Here is a 21,205-nt window from a genome sequence, read left to right as displayed (position 1 = left end):
CCCAGAGGCTATTATCCCACTGCTACTATAGGCACCATTTCTCCCTACTATACCTGCTATCCCACAGCCACAGTCTCTTCCCAGAGGCTTTTAGTCTATATTATTCGTTATCCTAGTATTCCTACTATGCTACAGCAACAGTGTCTTCCTAGAGGTTGCTAATCTCATTGCCATTAAAAGAACCAGGAATTTGTGGGCTCTCTAAGTATCTGGACCCCTCGTGCTGCACCAATACAAGTTCTGCCTGTAATACTGAAATATTTTTGCATGGATCCTGTAAGTGCGTTTAAGGGAGATTTTAAGCCACTGAGTACACCCTATGAGTATGCCCTGATATATATTGGTGTGTTTATATACTATACACATTACCCCACTGGGAAAAAGATTAACAGACAGTTAAGTTTATAGGTGTTCCTTGACCTCTAGGGTGGTTAATAAATTTCCATCTCTCGCAAAGTTCTCTTCATCTTATCTTACTAGAGATGAATATGGCTAAAAATATAATATTATTTTTTACTGAACTTATTGAACCAGCCTAAAGGTTCAGCATCTCTATAGCAATATTGATCCACGCCTTCAAAGTTGTCACAGTGGCTCCTATAGATTATTTGTTAGACGTGTCAGTGACATTGCACATGCTCAATGGGCTCTGGTTTCTGAGCTGCCATGTAATGAGAATCTGTATTGTGACATTTATATTCTATATATATACAGTGTGAGTGGGTCCCTAAGCTCAGTAAGTGACAGCAGCACAGAGCATGTGCAGGGAATCAGCAGAAAAGAAGATGGGGGGCTACTGGGGCATCTTTGGGGGCACAGATCTTCCCTGCTAAAGGGCTGGGGTTGCCTTGGGCTGGTACAGAAGCACAAAACATAATGTACAACATTTCTGCCCTATTTCATTCATTTAGTCATCATTTAAGGTCTGCTTTTATAATAACATAATACCCTACTACAAATGCCTGTTAACCACCTTCATGCTTCCATTTCCCTCTGTACTGGAGTGCTCATTTACCAGGTAGCCAAATGAACACAATACAAAATTCTGCATGATGATTATGGCTAGCATATGAGTTAGTGTTAATCGAAATCAATGGCTATATACAGGGCAGATAAATGTATGTGTATGTGAAAGTGGCCATTATTTTTCCATGAAACCAAAAGGAAGACTTACTCTCAGTAAGAACAAAGTCAGACGCAGAAAAAAAATACATTATTGTTACAGTTCAACAACAACATTAATAAGCTATCTAAAAAATTGCAACACAGAGGTGGAAATTTCTGAGTGCATTAATACCTGGACAAACAGTATACACATGTTAATGACTTTAATGAACCACAAACAATTAACCAGATAATATTATTTATTTATTATCATTTGAGCATTTAAAAAAAATAAAATCTTTGTGGGAAGAAGTCAAATATTTACATTTACAATTTATACAAAGAATATCATAAAACGTATGCAAATTGATGCCAGATAGTTTTTGTTGGAATACAGGATTTTATATCACTGATACAGTCACTTTGCAGATCTAGTTTTATTAATTCGCAAGTCAGAAGCAGGCAAAATAGACTGTGGAGGTAATGAGAGAGGAGATCTGGAGATAAATTCAGTGATGTAGAATTGGCAGAGTGGCGTGGCTGGAGAGGAGCGGTTGTTGAGGTGTATGAGCCTGGAGTTTCTGAGGGGAAAGGCCAATTTCCAAAGAGTTATGGTATTCAGTATGTGATATGTCGAGAGGGTGAAAGAGAAATTTAGCAGCATGCCCCTGAATATGAAGCTCTATGTTTACATATAGATGGTTGGGCTGTATGAAAAAGGTGAGAAGTGTGAGAAAATTTCAGCAACTTCAATAAAAGAAAAATCCTGTTTATCCCATCTAATAAGTTAAAATCTGGTGGACTTTCAGTATCTGCTTCCAGATACTTTCCAGGTAGGGGAGAGATGGACAGTGCTGGAGCTCATTCAAAGCTCAAAAGGCACCAGTTGCATAAACCTTAACAAGATGAAAGTGATTTGGGGCAAATATATTGAAAAGTTGTTGGGTATAGAGGAAAATCCTTGAATGCAGAGCCACTTGCCAAACTGCTTTATACCAAAAGAACTGATGCAAGTATAACCAATGGTAGCAATGTTATAAGGATTGCCATGCTTGGCCTCCTATCTAGTTGTTTTAGGACTTATTTGCCTGTGCACACTGTTTATTACTAAGTTGGATCAATTTGCAAACAATCAGTGCACTGGTTTACAATATTACAATGCAGATATATTTATGTCAAATTTAAGGAATGTAGAAAAAAATAAAAGCATAAAGGCAGAGTGCCATACATACCAGTAATGTGTAATATGATACAAGTATTTGGTTTTGGACACTCGGCCAAACGTTCCTTAGACAGTGATATTTATTACCTTCCGAGTTACTGATTGCATTATAAGATGTCTCATAACTTTTCTTTCACCCGTTCATACTCTTGTTCTCCATTTCCCCCAGGCTATGATATGCACATACAGGAGATTTCAAACATCTGAATACTGCATATGAGATTTCTAGTCTCTGCATTTAGTATAAAGTCACTGCATATATCTATACAGATTTGTATTATACTGTATATAGTGAATACTGTACTCCCTACATCACTGAGGAGTACCATAACCATATAAAAGCACGAGGCCGAATACCAAGTTGTGGAACTTTGAGCTTAGTTCTAATATCCTCATATTTTACAACAGGGAGTACATCATTTATAATAATACACAAGTTTCAGTGAGGCATGTGACAGAAATTACATCACTGAGCACCAATTAAAACTGATGATATCACCAAGCACTGTTTATAAGGATATAATTTACATGATATTTATGGGTCTTTATTATATATATATAAATTATCTTCCATTGCTATCAACAATCCAACTAAGATACAATACAGGGGTGTGGTATGATGGGTCCCTAATTTTGAAAAGACCAAATAATAAATTACTAGTGTAGATGGTGCCTTAATGGTTATGATATTGGTGGGAGAGCTAAGGGTTGCCCTTCGGTGTTTGATTTCAGATTCTGGAGGCAGGGTCAGACTGGGGTGCCTGAGGCCCACCATGGCTGCCGTCTGTGGACCCTCCCACCCCAGTTGTGAGCTCCTACTTAATATCAACCCCCTCCCCCCACTGTATACTGCACTTCCTTCTTTTGGCCTTGATTGGGGGGATACGCTGGAGCTGGCAGTTACCAGCAGAGGGAGCGAGCCTGGGTCGGCAGGGGCCGTGTGGCCCACCATGCTTTTTCCTGGTGCCCAGTTGGCCCAGTCCAACCTAGCCTAGAGGAATGTACAGTACTGTGTACTGGCCCACAATCAGTCTCAATTATCACCCTCATTGAGCAGTGCGGAGGCATACAATAGGATGGGAACATAAAGACCTTACACACATTTGGGCAGGGGACCCCATGTCTGTGAGTACTGTGATACTCATCCCTGAAAACTAATGAGTCTAGTGCAAATTTTTTTGGACAGCAATATGGACACCAACAGATATATTAAACACTGTAATGGGGAAAGTAGAGTTTTTCTAGCTACTTAATCTATTTTGCGATTTAACAATACTTTCCTGACAGTCAAAGCTGACAGATGTGCCAAATTGTCTGCTCTGCCATTTTCATATGCAGCGCTTTGTACTAACACCTATCTGACTCATTAAATTGCACTCTGGGATTCATGACTCGGACAATAACTTTCCACACTGGAACGATTTGTTAAATTTAAAGCTGTTGTCGACTCTTTTACAAGTATTACACATCGGAACCTCTTATAAAAAGTTAATGATAGTTAATAAATCAGAACCGTAAGTCTTACGAATAGCGTTACATGTGCTTAATGATGCAGTAGTGTTCCCTAAGACAGCAAATCATCTACCTGCGGGGAAAGTCTTCTAAAACATTGGAATAATGAAAAACAAGTTCAAAAGTTATGGTTATATGTGGGAATTTATTCCACCTGAACAGGGGTATATGGAAGATAAGAAGAAGACAGACTGGTCAAACATTTTATAAGGTATCCTTAATGAGGAAGGCAAATTCTACTTTGTGTGCAAGGCAAAATACACTTTGAAAATGTGGTTTATCCTAAAAGAAGAAAACATTCAGAATGAAATGTAATACTGTCATGTTTGTCCATTATTGATTTATGTTTAAGTTGTACATATCCCTGTTTGCTTGTTGCATGCCTCTCAAAGACCCCCAGTGCACCCCCACCCAAGCCTTGTGCCACCTAATTTCAGTCACCTTTTTGCACCTGTTTATTATCATGAAACCAGTCTATAAGCCAAGCTGACATGTTTAATCAGGGGTCTGCCTTGCGTCCAATTCTTGCCTTTAGCATGCAATTAACTGGCAGAGCATTGCTGAGCTGCAAGAATCCTTCTTCCCATTCGTTACTATAGACTACTTGATTTCTCAGCTGCAGTTTGAAAATAAAAGAATCTTGCAGATATATGTGCGATAATTTTCATCAGGATAAGCAACTAATCCTCTATTTCTTGTCTGTCATCTTTACTATTCAGTTGAACTTTGTAAGCTGTGTTATTTCCACATTGCATTCAAAAGTCAAAGCAACTAATTAGTTTCCCTGCATATAAATCTGTTGCCTATCAAACAAATCTGTTGTTTGATATGACTAATTAGTTGATCGCTGTACCCAAACTGCAGTAATTAAATTATATGAGAAGGCACAGTGACCATATAGATCAGGACACAGGAACAATGTTTTGTCTGAATGGTATACATCAGCAAGCAATTATATGTTTTAAACTGCACTAAAGGGGCAAGGAAGGATATTTCTCCAATTAGATATTAGAATTAGTTTATGCAAGCAACTGGAAAAACAATCACCATATTTTACTATGGTGGGTATACCTCCTCTTCAAAATAATATAGATATGCCTCTTGAATTATTATTATTACTATTATTAACATGTGGGTTTATACAATGAACATACAGAATTACATACAATGCAACTTTTAACCAATACAAGAGGTGAATTTAAAAACAAGCTGATCTAAATCCTGCATATCTATCTATCTATCTATTTATCTATCTATCTATCTATCTAGTGCTAGTGTTATTAATGGGGAAGAAATGCAACATATATATATATATATGATAATATATATATGTTGCATTTCTTCCCCATTAATAACACTAGCATCAAACAGCATTTTTACTGGCTGGACAGGTAAGATACCTTCTGGGTGACAACCCTGTGCTAATCTAATTATCATTTGTGTCTATTATTTCTACCCAATATGGTTGACTTCTGTATACAACTGACACAAGCACACCCTGCAGAAAAGTATATAAATTACATTCTTATTTACAGGTGAACATTAATTGCACACTTAATTTTAAAGAAGAACTATACCCCGGGTGCTAAAAGGCCCCTTAACTATCACTGCCTTGATCCCCCTCACCTCTAACTTATCGCATAGTTTTTAAGTTTAAACACTGTCCCTATCGCTAACCCCTAGCTAAAAATGCAGAGTAGCGCAGCGGCCTACCTGCCGACATCTTCTTACCAACTGAAGACACTTCGGGTCTCACCGCCGATACAAACCCTGCTTGCGTATTTGCAGTTGAAGCGGATTTCCTGCTGCCTCCAACTGCGCAAGCAGGTTTGTATCGGCGGTGAGACCCGAAGTGTCTTCAGTTGGTAAGAAGGTGCGCTACTCTGCATTTATAGTTGGTGGTTAGAGATAGGGACAGAGTGTAAACTTAAAAACTATGCTATAAGGGAGAGGTGAGGGGGGTCTAGGCAGTGATAGTTAAGGGGGCTTTTTGCGCCTGGGGTATAGTTCACCTTTAAGGAATTTAAAATTAGCCATTGGGCCATTCCAGATGTTTTACTTGCTGCATTTTTATAGTCAACGGTCCTTGGTCCCACGGCTCCTATGCCTGCCGTTGTAATTTGATCATTTATCCCAAGGGCGATTTCATGGATCTTACCTTTAGTCTACTCTCAAAGAGGGGAATTCACAAAAGTGGTGTTAGTTTAACAAATTAAAGGGGAACTCCAGCTTCTTAACCAAAATGTGTTAAATAGCCGACACAACACAGAAAGCCTTTATTTAGCTATCGCTATAATCTTTTCCTTTAAATAAGCAGGAATAAATAACATTTTTAATTCTGAAATCTGGCTGCAAAACAGCTCTTCTCATTCTCCATTCTTTAAAATCATGACAGAAGAGGAGGGACTAAAACATGATGTTACAAATTGTAAAAACTTCTCCACAGCTCACAGACAGCATGCAGGGACTACATGGACTACATGACCCACAATGCATTGCACTGTGATGTTACTTTCCTTATTGACATTACATGTGCAAGGTATTGTGGGATTTGGAGTATGCAGGCTGAGGACAGTCGACTACTGTTACATTTTTTTTTTTCAGTCAGGCAGATCAGCAGGAGAACAGGGGGCCGGGCATAGGTAACAGTTCGAAACCATATTATTGCATTAAAAATGATAAAATAGCATATACTTCTAAAAAAAAGATTAAGTTGTGTTTGGGTGGAGTTCCACTTTAAGTTGTAAATATTAATAATACAGGTATAGGACCTGTTACCCAGAATGCTCGGGACCAATTGTATTCCGGATAAGGGGTCTTACCATAATTTGGATCTTCAAACCTTAAATCTACTAAGAAATCAATAAAACATTAATTAAACCCAATAGGATTATTTTGCATCCAGTAAGGATTCATTATATTTTAGTTGGGATCAAATACAAAGCACTGTTTTATTTTTACAGAGAAAAAGGAAATCAAGTTTAAAAATCTGAATTATTTGATTAAAATGGAGTCTATGGGAGACAGGCTTTCCGTAATTCAGAGCTTTCTGGATATTGGGTTTCCGGATAAGGGATCCCATACCTGTATTTACAACAGAAAAACACTTAAGGATCAATTAGTTTGAACAAATGTTACAGATTGTTTTCATGTGAGCTCACGCTGAATTTGTGAGATTCACAAGCGTACATTGAATTCATGAATGTTTTGCACAGAGTGACAATTCAACACTGTATAAAAATGCTGTGTTCATGTTATGGAAATAATGTTGAAACTGGACCGGTAGAGACTTCTGCTCCTAGCTTCATCCTATGACATCAAGAAGAGTAGGATTTGTTAGCTACATCTTCCAACTTTTGATTTATGCTGTGTAAATTCTATTAGGCATCAGAAGTACCAGTGATGCGGGGTGTGATGCACTGGAGCTCAAGGCTATGGGGTGCACACAGGTTTTACATGGGCCAATAGACAGCTAACTACACCCTTACAGCCAATCTCAGCATATAGCTACACAGCTATTGCCTGATTCAGAAAAGGGCTAGAATGGCAGTCATATGTGGGGATAGTGGGGAAATGTAATATTTGGATGCCATGGCTTAGAGCAGCACAAATGTAAATACACCCCTGGCATTACTGACTGTAAAAAGTGGCAAAAAATTGTCAAACTGAACCAATGTTTTGCTGAAAAAAATGAAATAAACCATTTTCAGACATCAGGTTATTGGTGTCAGTATGTTTGGTAAAGCTTTAATGACATTACCCTCACACGGAGGCTTATTTATCAAAATTTGTATTTGTGTACAATAATATTTGTACTTTGTAATTTTTTTTTATTACTTCAAATAACCTTGAATTTAAAAATTAATGTGAATATTACCTTATTTATTAAACATTTAAATAAGAAAAATGCATTTGAACAAAACAATAAAAGAAACCTAAATACCTCAAATTTGTTATTTTTGCATCATTTTTAATGGGTTGCATAGCTCGAAAAAAAATTAGCAAAACCATAAAATCCTTAAATTGACTAAATTGTTAATATTTTAGCTAGGGCAGCTCCCACTAATTTCTACATGAGGCCCTGATGGGCCTCCCCGATCTATATCTGGCTGAAAATCATCAGACGAGTAGATCTTAGCATGTATGGCCACCTTAAGATGTAAGTGTGCTGTGACAATAATTAATACACTAATTGAGTTCAGTGGTTCTGTACTGAAAGGGAATTTGTGGTTGCTTTGAAGTCAATTAATTAGCACATTGAAAGGTTTGTCAGCTGATGGAGGAGTTGAGCAGCAGGTCAGGCAGAAGCATGAGATACCCTCATTTAATGGTAACCAGACCATAGAACCTACTACATTCACACTAGCTACATCCTGTTCTTGTGGCAGATCAAAGCCTTGGGCTCCAGTGCTTTGTTTTACTGATCTCCAGGCTGACTATCTATAAACACTTGACCTGGTTTCTGTGAGCTCTGTTCCCCCTAGGCGCAGCAGGAAATTGGAGTCAGGCATGATGGGTGGCATGGGTCATAGTCTCCCTGAACAGTATTTAAGGAATCTAGGACTTGGTACAAATTCTTGAACAGGTGCTGTGTGCTGTTTTTAGTAATGGTGGGGCCTGGAACAAAACGGGCTTTTATATAAAGTAAGACTTCTAACTTTATTGTTTAATGTCAACTCCTCTTTGCACCCAGTATGACAATCAAAACCAGAAGGCAGCATTTACTGGTCACTTGTTTGAAAGGAAGTATTTAATTCATTGCTCTTGGTTAGTAGATCCAGTGCAAATGTTGTACCTTCTATTACTTTGCTGTAATAGTGTCTTCTTACCTTCATCATCTGCTTGTGTGCAGCCACAGGAGGAACTTTAAGAGGGTAATTTAGGGGACATGTTTTTCTTGACATCTAAAGTAATTTTGGTGTTCAGATTCATGGTATACAAGGCAACCCCTCTTAGATCACATAAAATCCATGTGTACAATGCCATTTTCTTTCTAAATATAATTATTGCTTTGCAATTAATGGAAATCATCATCATTCTTCTAATTATGAAAACCTATTAATAGCAATACATTGTCAACTATTTAAAGAACGAGTAGCAGCCTTGTCCTTTTATGTAGGTGTAGTTCCTCTTAGCAACTGAAATGAACCAATACACAGCAGAACGTATCTGTAAATGCTGCAACCCTTGGTGACCTTTGCAATCCATCTGTAGGTCTGAGAACTGAGCCGGATGCAGGCTTGAAGGAACGCCACATTCCTTACATTCTAATCTTCCTACAGGCCCTCTCCAGACAGGCCCTCCTCCTCCTCTGCTGCCTTCCTGAGACTGGAGGGCACACTTACTGCACACAGAGAACATAAAACAATGCAGTTTAAAATAATGATGGGCGAAGTCTCAGTTCTAAGCAAATGCCTGTGTCTTTGCTAGTATGCTGTATAATGTATACTACAAGTTTATTTAGTTTGGAAGAGACTGCAGGTGTTTAAGAAAAACACGTTCATAAGATTTGCATTCTCGCCCTAAGAAATATGGCATATGGGGTGTGTTAACTGCTGCTGAGCTCAGCCATAAAACTGGGACATGCTAAACACCTCTAAACATCTGTCACATTTGCCATAGTGAAATATGGGAAATGCACTGCTTTAAGCAGAGGTGGTGATGGTGGGGGGACCGTCATACAAACGTTAAAGCAAGCATTTCTGGTAGGAGGTCTGCCTGTTACGTCCATCTTTACTTTAGCATGTACATTTCTTATATATCTCTATGGGAAGAGCTGGTAAGCTAGCACGGGTGTATTGACTACCACACCATGTGCTATTATTCCTAAGAAGCCAGTTCCCATGAGCATATAGTTAGTGCCAGCTGCCAATGACTGAAGAGGGCCTAATCTTTGAGATGCATAGTTTTACACTCAACTTATTTTGGAGCAAGCAACCTACTTCTATATTGTATGTTTCAAGAAGAAAAAAGCCAATTTTAATAGAAGCCTTCATCCTAGGGTTTCTTTTGACTTTTTTTTTACAGTCTATTTATTATATGGGTTTACTATGTTACTATGGGTTATGGGTTTTTATGTTACATACTGGAAAAGGATAATAGAAAAGAGTAGTAGAATCTCAGCCTTGTATCTGTATGTATATGTATGTAATAGCCTAGAAAGTTGTAACGTTAAGCAATGTTGGCCGACAAGTGATTTTGGGAACAACTGCAGTCGGCAAGGTTCTGCTAAGCTGAACATGAAGGTAAGCCTTTCTATGATACACTTATTGCTGTAGTGCTAAGAACACTCAACAGATACTGTATCTCTCACAGTACAATTATAGATTTCATGCTCCAAGTTTCTGTAGCAGAAAAGCCTGTTCTGATTCCTGTTTGATCTTTGGATCATAGAGATTTTCTAACAAAGGCAGAATCGCTGCTGCTGGCACCAATCGTGTAAATGACCAGGTTTCAGTAGCAATCATTCCACCATTTAGGTGGGGTGTATAGTAGGAACGGCACATCACAGCTCCTAGCAAAATTGATAGTACAGACCTCAGCTCAATATGAATGACAGATCCCGTCTAACTGACAGTTGCAGACTTTTTCTTATCACATTCAGTATAAAATCTGCCACACTGTAAAGGTGGCCATAGCTGCCGATTTGGAAGCTTCTCGGCCCCTGTGGGGGCAGCAACGATGGGCATGCACGACCAATATCTGGCCTGATATTGGGCAGATGTCAATCGGGCAGGTTAGCTTGTTGATGCAGTCCCTGAACCGACTGCGCCCACTGCTGTTGTTATAATTTGATTGTTTGGCCCCAGGGCCAAAATTTGCCCGATATCACCCACCTGTAAGCGACCTCGCCAAGTGAGCGGATCTTAACGTATATGGCCACCTTTACCCTTCTATAATATTCCTTGTATTATCCTACTGGGAATATTAATAGGCATGTAGTGAATTCCCTCTTGACTTGTTTTCCCAAGCTAATACTATGCAGTGCCAGGCCTGAATAAATCTGGCCATGCACATGGCAGTATGACATTTGGCTAATGACAGTGGAATTGCCAAGGCCCAGACTTTGGTTTCTGACAAATGCCAGAGGGGATTTTGTAAGATGCCATAGACAGTTGCTAGTTAGTGGCCTGGTGAGGGCTGTTTGGGCCTTTGTGTACTTGGAATGCCAGGGCCTAATTTGACTCCCAGTCCAGACCTGCCTTTCAGCACTGGCAATCATTTCAGATTATGCTTAGTCGGGCTACACATAAAATTCAGCTTGATAATGTATGCTTCCCAAGACAACAGGGGCATAAACTAGAATGAAATGTAACAGGGCAACATTACCTTTACACTTCTTTTTATATCCCATTGTTCAGTCCATATATATTGGCCTATGTGTGTGGCAACTTTTGGATGCCAAGCTTGGTCACAAACTTCCTATAGTGCTAAGCATATGTGGCCTACTAACCAAGGGGGATTGGACTTTTTAGGGTGTGGCTACCCAGAAATACCTGCTAAGCTAACCACAGAGCATAAATGCAACAGGATCAACCCCATAACTTTGCCAGAAGAAATTCCCTGTAGTAGTGTACAGGGGCCCTCGGTCCTTTATATCGGATAACCACAGGTCTTAAACCAATTCTTTAGATAAATCTTTTGATCCCTCTTTTTCTCAGTCGTTAATATTAGCTTCTTATCCTATGACGTAATGATTTTGTATAATGAAAAATCAAATGTATTAACCGTGTTAGGTCTGATACCATGTAATTGCTTCTGTATGCCTTTCAGATTCTGGTACCAGATTGTGTGAAAAAGTCCCTCAATTTAGTAAGTATCTGCCTTTAGACTCCATCACCTCTGCAAAGCATGGAGGGGTGGGGTGAGGGGGAGGCTGTTGCTCAGAGCTCAGGAATGCATAGCCAATGTGGCAGCAATAGGAAACAACCTCAGATTATAGCAGGGGGCCCCTGAAAAGGGAAACTTCCAGTGCTCAGGATCAATGTAAACAACCTCATAAAGTAGACAGACTTCGGAGTAATAGTGAGACTTGTGGAAATAAAACAAACATGCAAATATACAAGCACTTGTTTTGCCTCTGAGGCAGGGGGTGTCCAACAGGCGGCCCTCCTACTGTGGCAGGCTAAGGATGCTGGGAGGAAGAATACAATTAAATAAAGGGCTAGAGGTGGCATCACCTGCTTTTGAATGTTGTTCTTTCTCACTTATGTTGAGAAAATAGCTAATAAAATATCTCCAGCTTTAATATACATTTATACTCATAATATTGCCTTTCCTCCTACTCTAAAACTGGATAAAAATCAAGGGCACATTGAAGGGGGAAGAAGACTAACAAGGAGACATTCTTCTCATGGGTATCAGTTCTGTTGATGTTGAGAAGGTAGAAATGGGATTTAGTGAAAAATAGTAAGCTATAAGCCTATGTCATTTCAGCATCTCTTCTTTTTTGTTCGTGTGCAGACTTTATGGTGTCGACTCTCTCCCGCTTACACTGGGTGTCTCAGGATTTCTTGGAAAAATGAAAACAGACCCTGGCGTATGATGGACAAGCTGACTTCTTGTTTGTCTAAAAGTTTTTTTCTCTGCTGAGAGCAAACGAGCGGTGAATTACTCTTCTCACTGTAAAAAGTGCAATTTTAACCCAGCAGCGTGTTTTTTTCTCTGAAATGTATCTGAGCTAATTTCTTCTATATGAGGGAATTTATTTGGTATATAATTTACTCTAAAAGGAGTGCTGCTTATAATATTTCCTACTTATCTGCTTTAGGGCCCCGTGTGCTATGCAATGTTAATGTATAATGAAAATCAAGTCTTAGGTACCATGTACAGTACATATGTTATACAGTACTGTTAGTTTTTTTTTATGGCTTCCAACATGCCCCAGATCCTCATAGAAGTCTTTGTATGACTTAATAGTTTTATAATAATCCGGCCAGCAAACATGTGAACTGCATAAATGGCCCACGGCTTGGACAGCACTACTTTAAAGTCGCAGTTATCTTCCTTACAAGGACCAAACATTGATTAACTTCTATCTTTATGTTTGTGCTGTTTAGCTCAAGAACTAAGAGTTTTTTTTATTAAAACAATAAGAAAATAAGTAAGTTCAGCACAAGCTCTATTCATTGCTCTCATAGAAAAAGAAGGTATACTGCCCATTTAAATAATTACGAAAAGGCAAACTGAACAGACACAGGCACTAAAGCCTCTGATAAGCAAGGCCCTTTCCCCAAGGTTTATCTTTTTGCCATTTCATGTGTTATGCCTTGCAAATAAGCAATAGTTAAAGCAATCGCAGACATCAAAGTGGTTATTTAATCTGGTGGCTCTTTAGAGACAATGCTAATGGCCCTTTTGATGACAGGTGTGGACTGCTGTATTTTCAGATCTGTGTATATGTTCCTGACCCTATTACTTATTTTATGTAGTTAACAATTGCCTTGTTGTATCTTAACCTGGCAAAAGAATAACAAACAAAACTAAATTGTAAAAAAAAAAAGCTTTAAAGGCAACCATTTGATTATAGGCTTTTATGTTGGTGCATGTAAAATGTTCTCCATTCCACTGCTTTGGAGAGCGTAGCTTGTAATGCTCCTTTTAGCTAAACTGAAATTATATGTGTTGCAACTATTTATTTACTGACCTTCAATACTAATGCATGCCTCTTTTTATCCAGTTACATAATGTGGTTTTCATTTATTGGGATTAACTGTAATATATACATGCATACAGGTATATATTTTAATGTTAGTATTAAAGGGGCCACTTCAAGTTAGGGGGACACACTACAATTTAACTTTCTGCATCGAATATCCAGTTAAAAAAAACCAGAAATTCAGCTTCTAAAGTTACAAGTGGCTGCTTTTCGCTGCCCCTTTACCTTACCTAATTGCAAAAATGCCCCTTGTCTGGTATTATCTTTTCCTACCAGTAGATTGCCAGCATACAACCATAACACTGTACCACTTAAAAGGTAACTTTTCACAATGGAGTTTCTGGAGAACTGTGCTTAGAACAAAGGAATCCTGCCAAAAATGTATGTACAGACAACTCTGAAAACTCTTATAGACTCATTCCAGTGGCATCAGATAATACCTGTGACTACTAATTATCATATTAAAGGGTGTGGCTAGCCAGCCCAAAGACAATGGCGAATTTGCAAGCTAAGGCTTTTGTCAAACAGGAAGATAACTTCAGGTTTACAGAGGACTTAAGGTGGCCATACACGAGGCGATTTCGCTCGTTGTGCGATGAACGATTATATCGACAAACGATCGTATGGCGATCGAGTTCCCATACGATATGCCATCCACGGGCAACGATAATTCGGGAAAGATTTCGTCGCATCATTATCGTAAAATACGTACGATCGTACATCTACGTACGATCGAATGTCGTTGACTTCCGCTGCTGGCAATCGTGACATGCGCAGAGAACAATTGTTGAAAGACAAATGTCTGACACCAACTGGCAGATTTTATCGTTAAACGACCAAAATTTTTAAACCTGGCCGATCGATTTTGGGGACGATAATGTCGGCTCGTTTAGTGGGCCGACGATCGTTCGTACACCACCAACTATACGATAACTTAACGATAGCATCGGATCGTTCGGGAATCGGTCGTTTGTAAGTAAAAAATCGGTCCGTGTATGGCCACCTTAAATGAGGCCATACACGGCCCAATTCTAGCTGCCGATATCGGTCCTTTAGACTGATTCAGCAGCTTATCTGCCCGTGTATGGGCACAAAAGACGGGCCTGAAATCGGGCAGATCTCAATCGCACAGGTTTGGTTTTTCTGGTGGATCAGGGACCGCATCAAACCGACGGCACCTATACCCACCACTCTGATTTGATTGTTTTCGACGAATTAGAAGATCGCCAAGTGAGCAAATCTTGCTGTGTATGGCCACCTTAAGATTATTAGGGGACAAAAAAAATGATGTACAATATGGGTAAATGTAAAATGAAAATCAACTTTAAGTAATCAAAGGTTATAAGGAGTGAGGTTATTTTGAAATACAATATTTACTGTGTTAATGACAAGGGTTAAGCAGTGCAATAATCTTACAACATTTGTAAAACCAAGCTAAGAGTCAGATGCACAACATAACGCAATATGTAATTTGTGGGTGGCTGTAGGCAGGTCCAAAACTATGGCTATGTAAGGTAGGTATGTACATTGGGTGCAGTGGGGTTGGGGCGCAGTTCCAGCTGACAGACAGACCGCTGGGTGGGGAAGTAAGCAAGTGTGAGTGGTAGTGATTGGTGGGGTTGTGGGTGCAAGCTGCCAGGGGACACGCTGTGGCAGTGGCAATACTACTTGGTGCAGCTCTGGATATAGGAGGTCCAAACTAACTGGAATTTACTATTCATAGAAGGACGTAGACAAGATATCACATGGTTAGTAATATAAACCTCTAAATATCATTTAAAATAATATTCACAGAGCAAAAATAGGCAGTTTTAGAAAAACTAAGCCACATTTTTGGTTTAAAATATGGGAAAACATTGTGTAAAATCCAGGAAAATCATCCATTGAAATGCATTACAAATTGGTGGGATCACAAAAAAATTGTCAAACATGGGAATATAATTATCTAGGTTTGACTGTAGCTGCTTCTTGTAATTCAACAAACGAAATGTAAATGTATTTCCATCCGGCTACATGTGACAGGTATTAGGCTCCCAGTCTAAGGTCTTTGGCATGCTATTAGTCTCATTTATGACCACAAACTCAGTTGCAGGCATGCAAAAATGGACACAGCTGTTGTGCAGTCTATCTTATTCATTAAAGGCACCCAAAGCTGCTCCTTCCACATAATTGTGCTCGGTGCCTTTGTGTACATCGCACCTACTGTTGTTGAATTCTACAAAACGCATCTACTGACAGTGCTAGTGTCAATAGGCACATTGTACACATTGCCACATTGTGCCTAAAAAATCATGAGCAGACCTCCTTTTGATACTCCAGAAATAACACAATCCCAAATTTAAGAACATTTTATCAGGATGTATTTGCATCAGGTTCATTGTCTCTCAATGCACACTTTTTTAGTATCCCAAAGAACATGGTGCTAAATCTCCTGATGCAGCCCACCAAAGACTAACATTGGAATTGCTTATTAAAACATGGCAAGTGCATGTGACAACCCCATGTAACTGTACCTTAAAACTGCATGGGAAGCCAATAACACCCTCATAGTAGCAAGGGTTGGGCAAGGGTTTCAAAAGGAAAATAATTGTACATTCAGGACTTAATACTTACATAATGAAAATATAAAAACAATTACGATACATTCTCCATACAATGTATGGGATACACAGAGCCCAAGTTCACACAGTTTAGTTATTTTGCTTTTGCTACGTGTGTGGGGACCTTGGTTCTAAGTGATCAAGATCTGCCTGGTTTGGAGGGAATTGAGACATTCAGAACTGAAAATTTTGGTAGAGTATGACCTGAATTCCATTTGTGAAAGGTCATTTGCTGAAGGAAAATGGCACAGGTACCAACAGGGCAATTTGATTCCCTATAGCTCTTCTGATATGCTATAAACAAACAAGGAACCAGTAAACTTGTACTACATTTTGTTTTGTAGCCTTGCTCCAGTCTGAATACTAACATTGACTCTTCATCAATTTTTCCCAGCCTTAAGTTGGCCATACACGTGGCGATCTGACGATGTTTCGTGCGACCATCGGTCGCACGAAACATCGTCAGATGTGCCACACACCATTCAGGGCTGAATCGGCAGGTAAGGAGGTAGAAACAATAGGATTTCTACCTCCTTCTGCCGATTCAGCTCTGAAGGGAGATTTTGATCAGGCGCCTTCTATGGTGCCCGATCAAAATTTTCCAACTGGTACGTCCTGCGATATCGGTCGACTCGCCGACATACCATACACGCACCGAATATCGTACGAAACGAGGTTTCGTACAATATTATCGGTGCGTGTATGGCCACCTTTATGCTATCAGTGGTGTGTCTTGAGGGCTGTAGGTTGCCCTTCCCTGTCCTAAAGGACTCCAACAGAGTACAGTACAGTACAAAAAGAAGAATGAGCCTAAAACTCACTTAGATTATGTTACAGGTACCTGCCTCTGTTACATCATTTGTAGGGGTTATATTAACAATTAACTACAATTCATACTTTGTGTTCCAACACCATACCCGACATATTCCCAAATAAATGATGGTAAAATATATTGCTTTGGTAGCCTTTACAGCCACTTCAGAAATCCTTGTATTAGAGTGTTGTACTGTATGTATTAAGGGATGCTAATGCAGTGAAGTTGCAGTAAATCTGTGCTAAAATGTATATCCTTTATGTAGAATGCCACACAATGTTGTTGCTTTGGGCAGGGGAGTGTGAGGTAAGCAGGGACAAACAGCAGAGTTAACACAATAAGGCAGCGACTGCTGAAAGGATTTCAGGAACGTTCTATTCATTCCATCACTTAATACATAGCATTGCACTTACTTTGCATTGATAGTTGGTAAATAGGAAGCTGGCAGGGTTCTTTCTGAAAAGCTGTTCATAGTCATCACTTTACTTACCTGTCAGCAGGCATTCTGATGGATAAATGTATTAGGCATACAGCAAGAGACGATGAGGAACTTATGTAAAGGGAGAGTAAGTAATTCCTTCTGTGTACACCTAAGTTTATAATGTATTGTGCTACAATATGGCAGGACACAATGAAATCACACTATATACATTTTCCTTTCATGATTTAAAGAAAACTGAATATGGGCATGATTATTATGCCATTGGTGTTGATACAAGGGTCAAAATCAATATTTAGGCCATAAAGTAACTCAAGGGATAAATATGAATTGACTATCGGTACAAATATTTAACTTAGTGGTGCAAAGAGTCGCTGGTGGAAAGCCCGTCGCATCGCTTCCGTAATCTGAAGTCACACAAAGTTTCCTCCTGCCGGCAACTTCGTGTGACTTCTGAAAATGAAGCAATGTGATGGGCTTTCGACCGGCGACTCCTATTGTTGCAAGTGGAAAGCCTTTTTGGAGCTGTTTGTTGCCCGTTCCTGCCTTAACATTTACCTGAAGATTAGATGACTAGCCATCCCTTATCTACTAAAGTCAGGTCATACACATAAAAGTCACCTCATTTGGCAAGGTCCCCAAATGAGCAGATGTTCTCCCAATATGCCCACCTAAGGTTGGCCCTAGAGCCAAACAATCAAATGAAATGACGGGTATAGGAGCTGTCAGACTGAGGACCACATCAATGAGCCAATGCAGCCCCAGATCAGATAAAAAAACTCAAACCTACCTGATTGACACCTGGCTGGTTTAGGGGGCCCTATATACGGGCAGATAAGCTGCCGAATTGATCTAAAGGACTCAAACTGCCAGCTTAAATCTGCCTGTGTATGGCCATATATGGCCACCTTTACTGCATTCCCAAGGACTGCTTCTCTTTTAAGTTGGCCATATAATGTCCTCTCCTCCATACCATATGAGCAGCCATACAAATGCATTTCCTCCCTTTGTTTTGGTTGTTTAGTCCGACAGCAGACAATCAGAACTGCAGGGCATAACATACATGCTGAGACAGTTGGCTAGTATTGGGCAAGTATCTGGGCATGTACGGCATGTCTTACTCCATTTAACAGAATTCCATGTAAATGGAAAGGGTTTTATTACTCCAGCACACAGAGAGTTACCAATGGCACTGTAGCTGCCAACTGACCTCATATTACCTCTGCACTAGAGACTCAAGCCCTGATGTTGTTTTGCAAACTACTGCTCTGTACACAGCTTTTATATGACATGGACAGATTCTAAGCAAACACATGGCCAGGAGGCTTGTATCATGGGCAACTGCAAGCTAATTGTTAAGCAAGACAATATGCCTTCTGATTTAGTGAAAATCTGCCATACGAAATTCTCCATTCTTACCATGTCTAGGACAGAAAAGATACAATACTGTAAGTGTAATTGCATTTTACTGCATAGCTTTGGGCAAACCAACATAAATGTATTGCGAAGATGATCTTATATTGGTAATTTAGACTGTTGTAGACAATAATAAAATAAAACAATTTTCCTTGTTCAAATTCTCTCTAAATGTGACTTCTATAAGTTTGGCCATTTATACTACACACCTTCTGTTCTTTTTCTTAGCCGCAACAAGCCATTTAGTCATTTATATTGTACATCAATCACAGTAGTTACCTGCTCCGCATACCTCATAACAGATCCTGACACTGTCTAAGGATGTGTCCATACCAATCAACATGTTACATCTTGCCTTCCTAACTTGCTAGAAATCAGAATCTGTTTTGTACTACCAGTACTTCTAATATGCATATGTTGACAATATAACATTATGGACAAATTAAAGGAAAGCTAATCTACAACCTGACTGTTCAAACATAATATAATCTAGATAAACTGCAGTCCTATTAGAACTAGGAGGACATTTTTACTAACCCATAAAGGGTCATTTATTTACTGGTCCCCAGTGTGCAAAGTACAATATTGGACAAAATCATCATGGTTTTTCTACAGTATTTTTCCCCCATAATTCCAGATTCATGAAGCAATTACAGATAATGCAGAAAAATTTGTGCGAATGGAGGGCAATTGCTCTGAAAATGTCTTAATTTGCAGCACCCAGCACCAAAATAACTTGTGCAAATTCATAACGCAAGGTGGGACAAAGGCTGCAAAAGCAGAGTCCTGCACAGTTGGGAAGACCAGTGCCCAAACCAGTCCCGCTGACCCACACATCTCCTTCCCTGTCCATAATGCCTGACCCTAGCTGCAAGTTGATAACTTCTAACCAGGCAGGGTACCTGTGGACCACCCTCACAGTCAAGGTATCAGGGGCTTTCTGCTTGAAACTCGACTGTTTTGCAGGTATTTCAAGAGCACCTGACCCAATGCAGGATTCTAATGCAGAGTTCAACTATACAGAAATGAAAAAATCAGCTTTGAACACATATACCTTTAGTGAATGGAATTTTTTACACAACAACTAGAGCGAGAGAGAGAAGGAGAGAGAAAGAGGAGAGACCCCCACCAAACAGAAGTTTAACACATCTCAACACAATCCTTCAGCACTAACATCTATCAATAGGCTAAATAAAGAAAATATTTTTGTTCCAATGATCATTCCAGATGATTGTTTTAATTGAGAATTGATAATCAAAAAGTCAGAAATACAGTAACTTCCTTGCACAAACTATGATCACCAGAAATAATGCTGCACTTCTTTACCTACAGCATGTCTCACAAAATGTTAAGCCATATTAAAGCTGTTCCCTATCCAAATGTCCTAATTAAACATTTTCAGTGGTTTTAAATGGTTATTTGTAAGTGTATTTGCCTTTTAAAGCAGTATTTGTCTCTCACTGTATCCATTCTCTGCATTAAGGTACCCATACACGTTAAGATTCCTCTCGCTTGGGGCCAAACAATCGAATTCTAACGGCAGCAATGGCACAGTCAGTTCGGGGACTGCATCAATGAGCCGATCTGACTGAATCTTTTAACCTGCCCGATCGATATCTGGCCAATTTCAGGCCAGATATCAGTCGGGTATGGCCGTTGTTTCTGCAGATAATGTGGTGCTATTCAGAGACAATTTGCAATTTTTGTGGTTTTTGAATTATTTTGTAATATCAGGTTGCTAGGGTCCAATTTATCCTAGAAAATAGGCAGTGGTTGAAACGAGAGACTGGACTACTAGGAGAGAGCCTGAATAGAAAGATAAGTAGTATAGATAAGTAGATAAGTATCAATGACAATAACATTGTATCCTCACAAAAAAATAATTTTTTGTCTGCCAGGGTCAGATTTGAAGTGAAATGCTAAAAATGGAAAATTCTTTGAAACATGACATTGTCCTATACCACTTTAAGAACTCTTTAAAGAACTTAGGGCTAAGGGGATAGCCAAAACATAATATCATAATATCATAAAATCTCTATCATAATATTGAACTCCTGTTACCACCATCTGTGGAACAAATACGCAAGACCCGCATATATATTCAGGAAATTGCTCTTTAAATGGAGCAGATGAACACTGCCATATACTTTCACCCGTTGATAAAAACACTTCTAAAAATTTCATAGGAATATTTTACACTTTGATAAATCTGCCTCTCAGTTCTACAGTAATTTCCAGTTATAGAACCAAGGATTTTATGAAGCAATATCTTTTTGAATCAAAGTTGGGAACACACCGGGCGCTTCATCCATAAGGGTAAGGGTATAATTTATATAGTGCTTTTCTCCTATGGGACTCAAAGCGCTTTACAGCAAGCAAGGCAGCCAATATAGGAGCACTAAGTATGCTGGTACACCAGAAGATTAAGTAACTAGTCAAG

Source organism: Xenopus tropicalis, chromosome 2, assembly GCF_000004195.4.
Source record: "Xenopus tropicalis strain Nigerian chromosome 2, UCB_Xtro_10.0, whole genome shotgun sequence".
In the NCBI taxonomy this organism is placed as follows: Eukaryota; Metazoa; Chordata; class Amphibia; order Anura; family Pipidae; genus Xenopus; species Xenopus tropicalis.
This window is presented reverse-complemented; position numbering follows the sequence as displayed.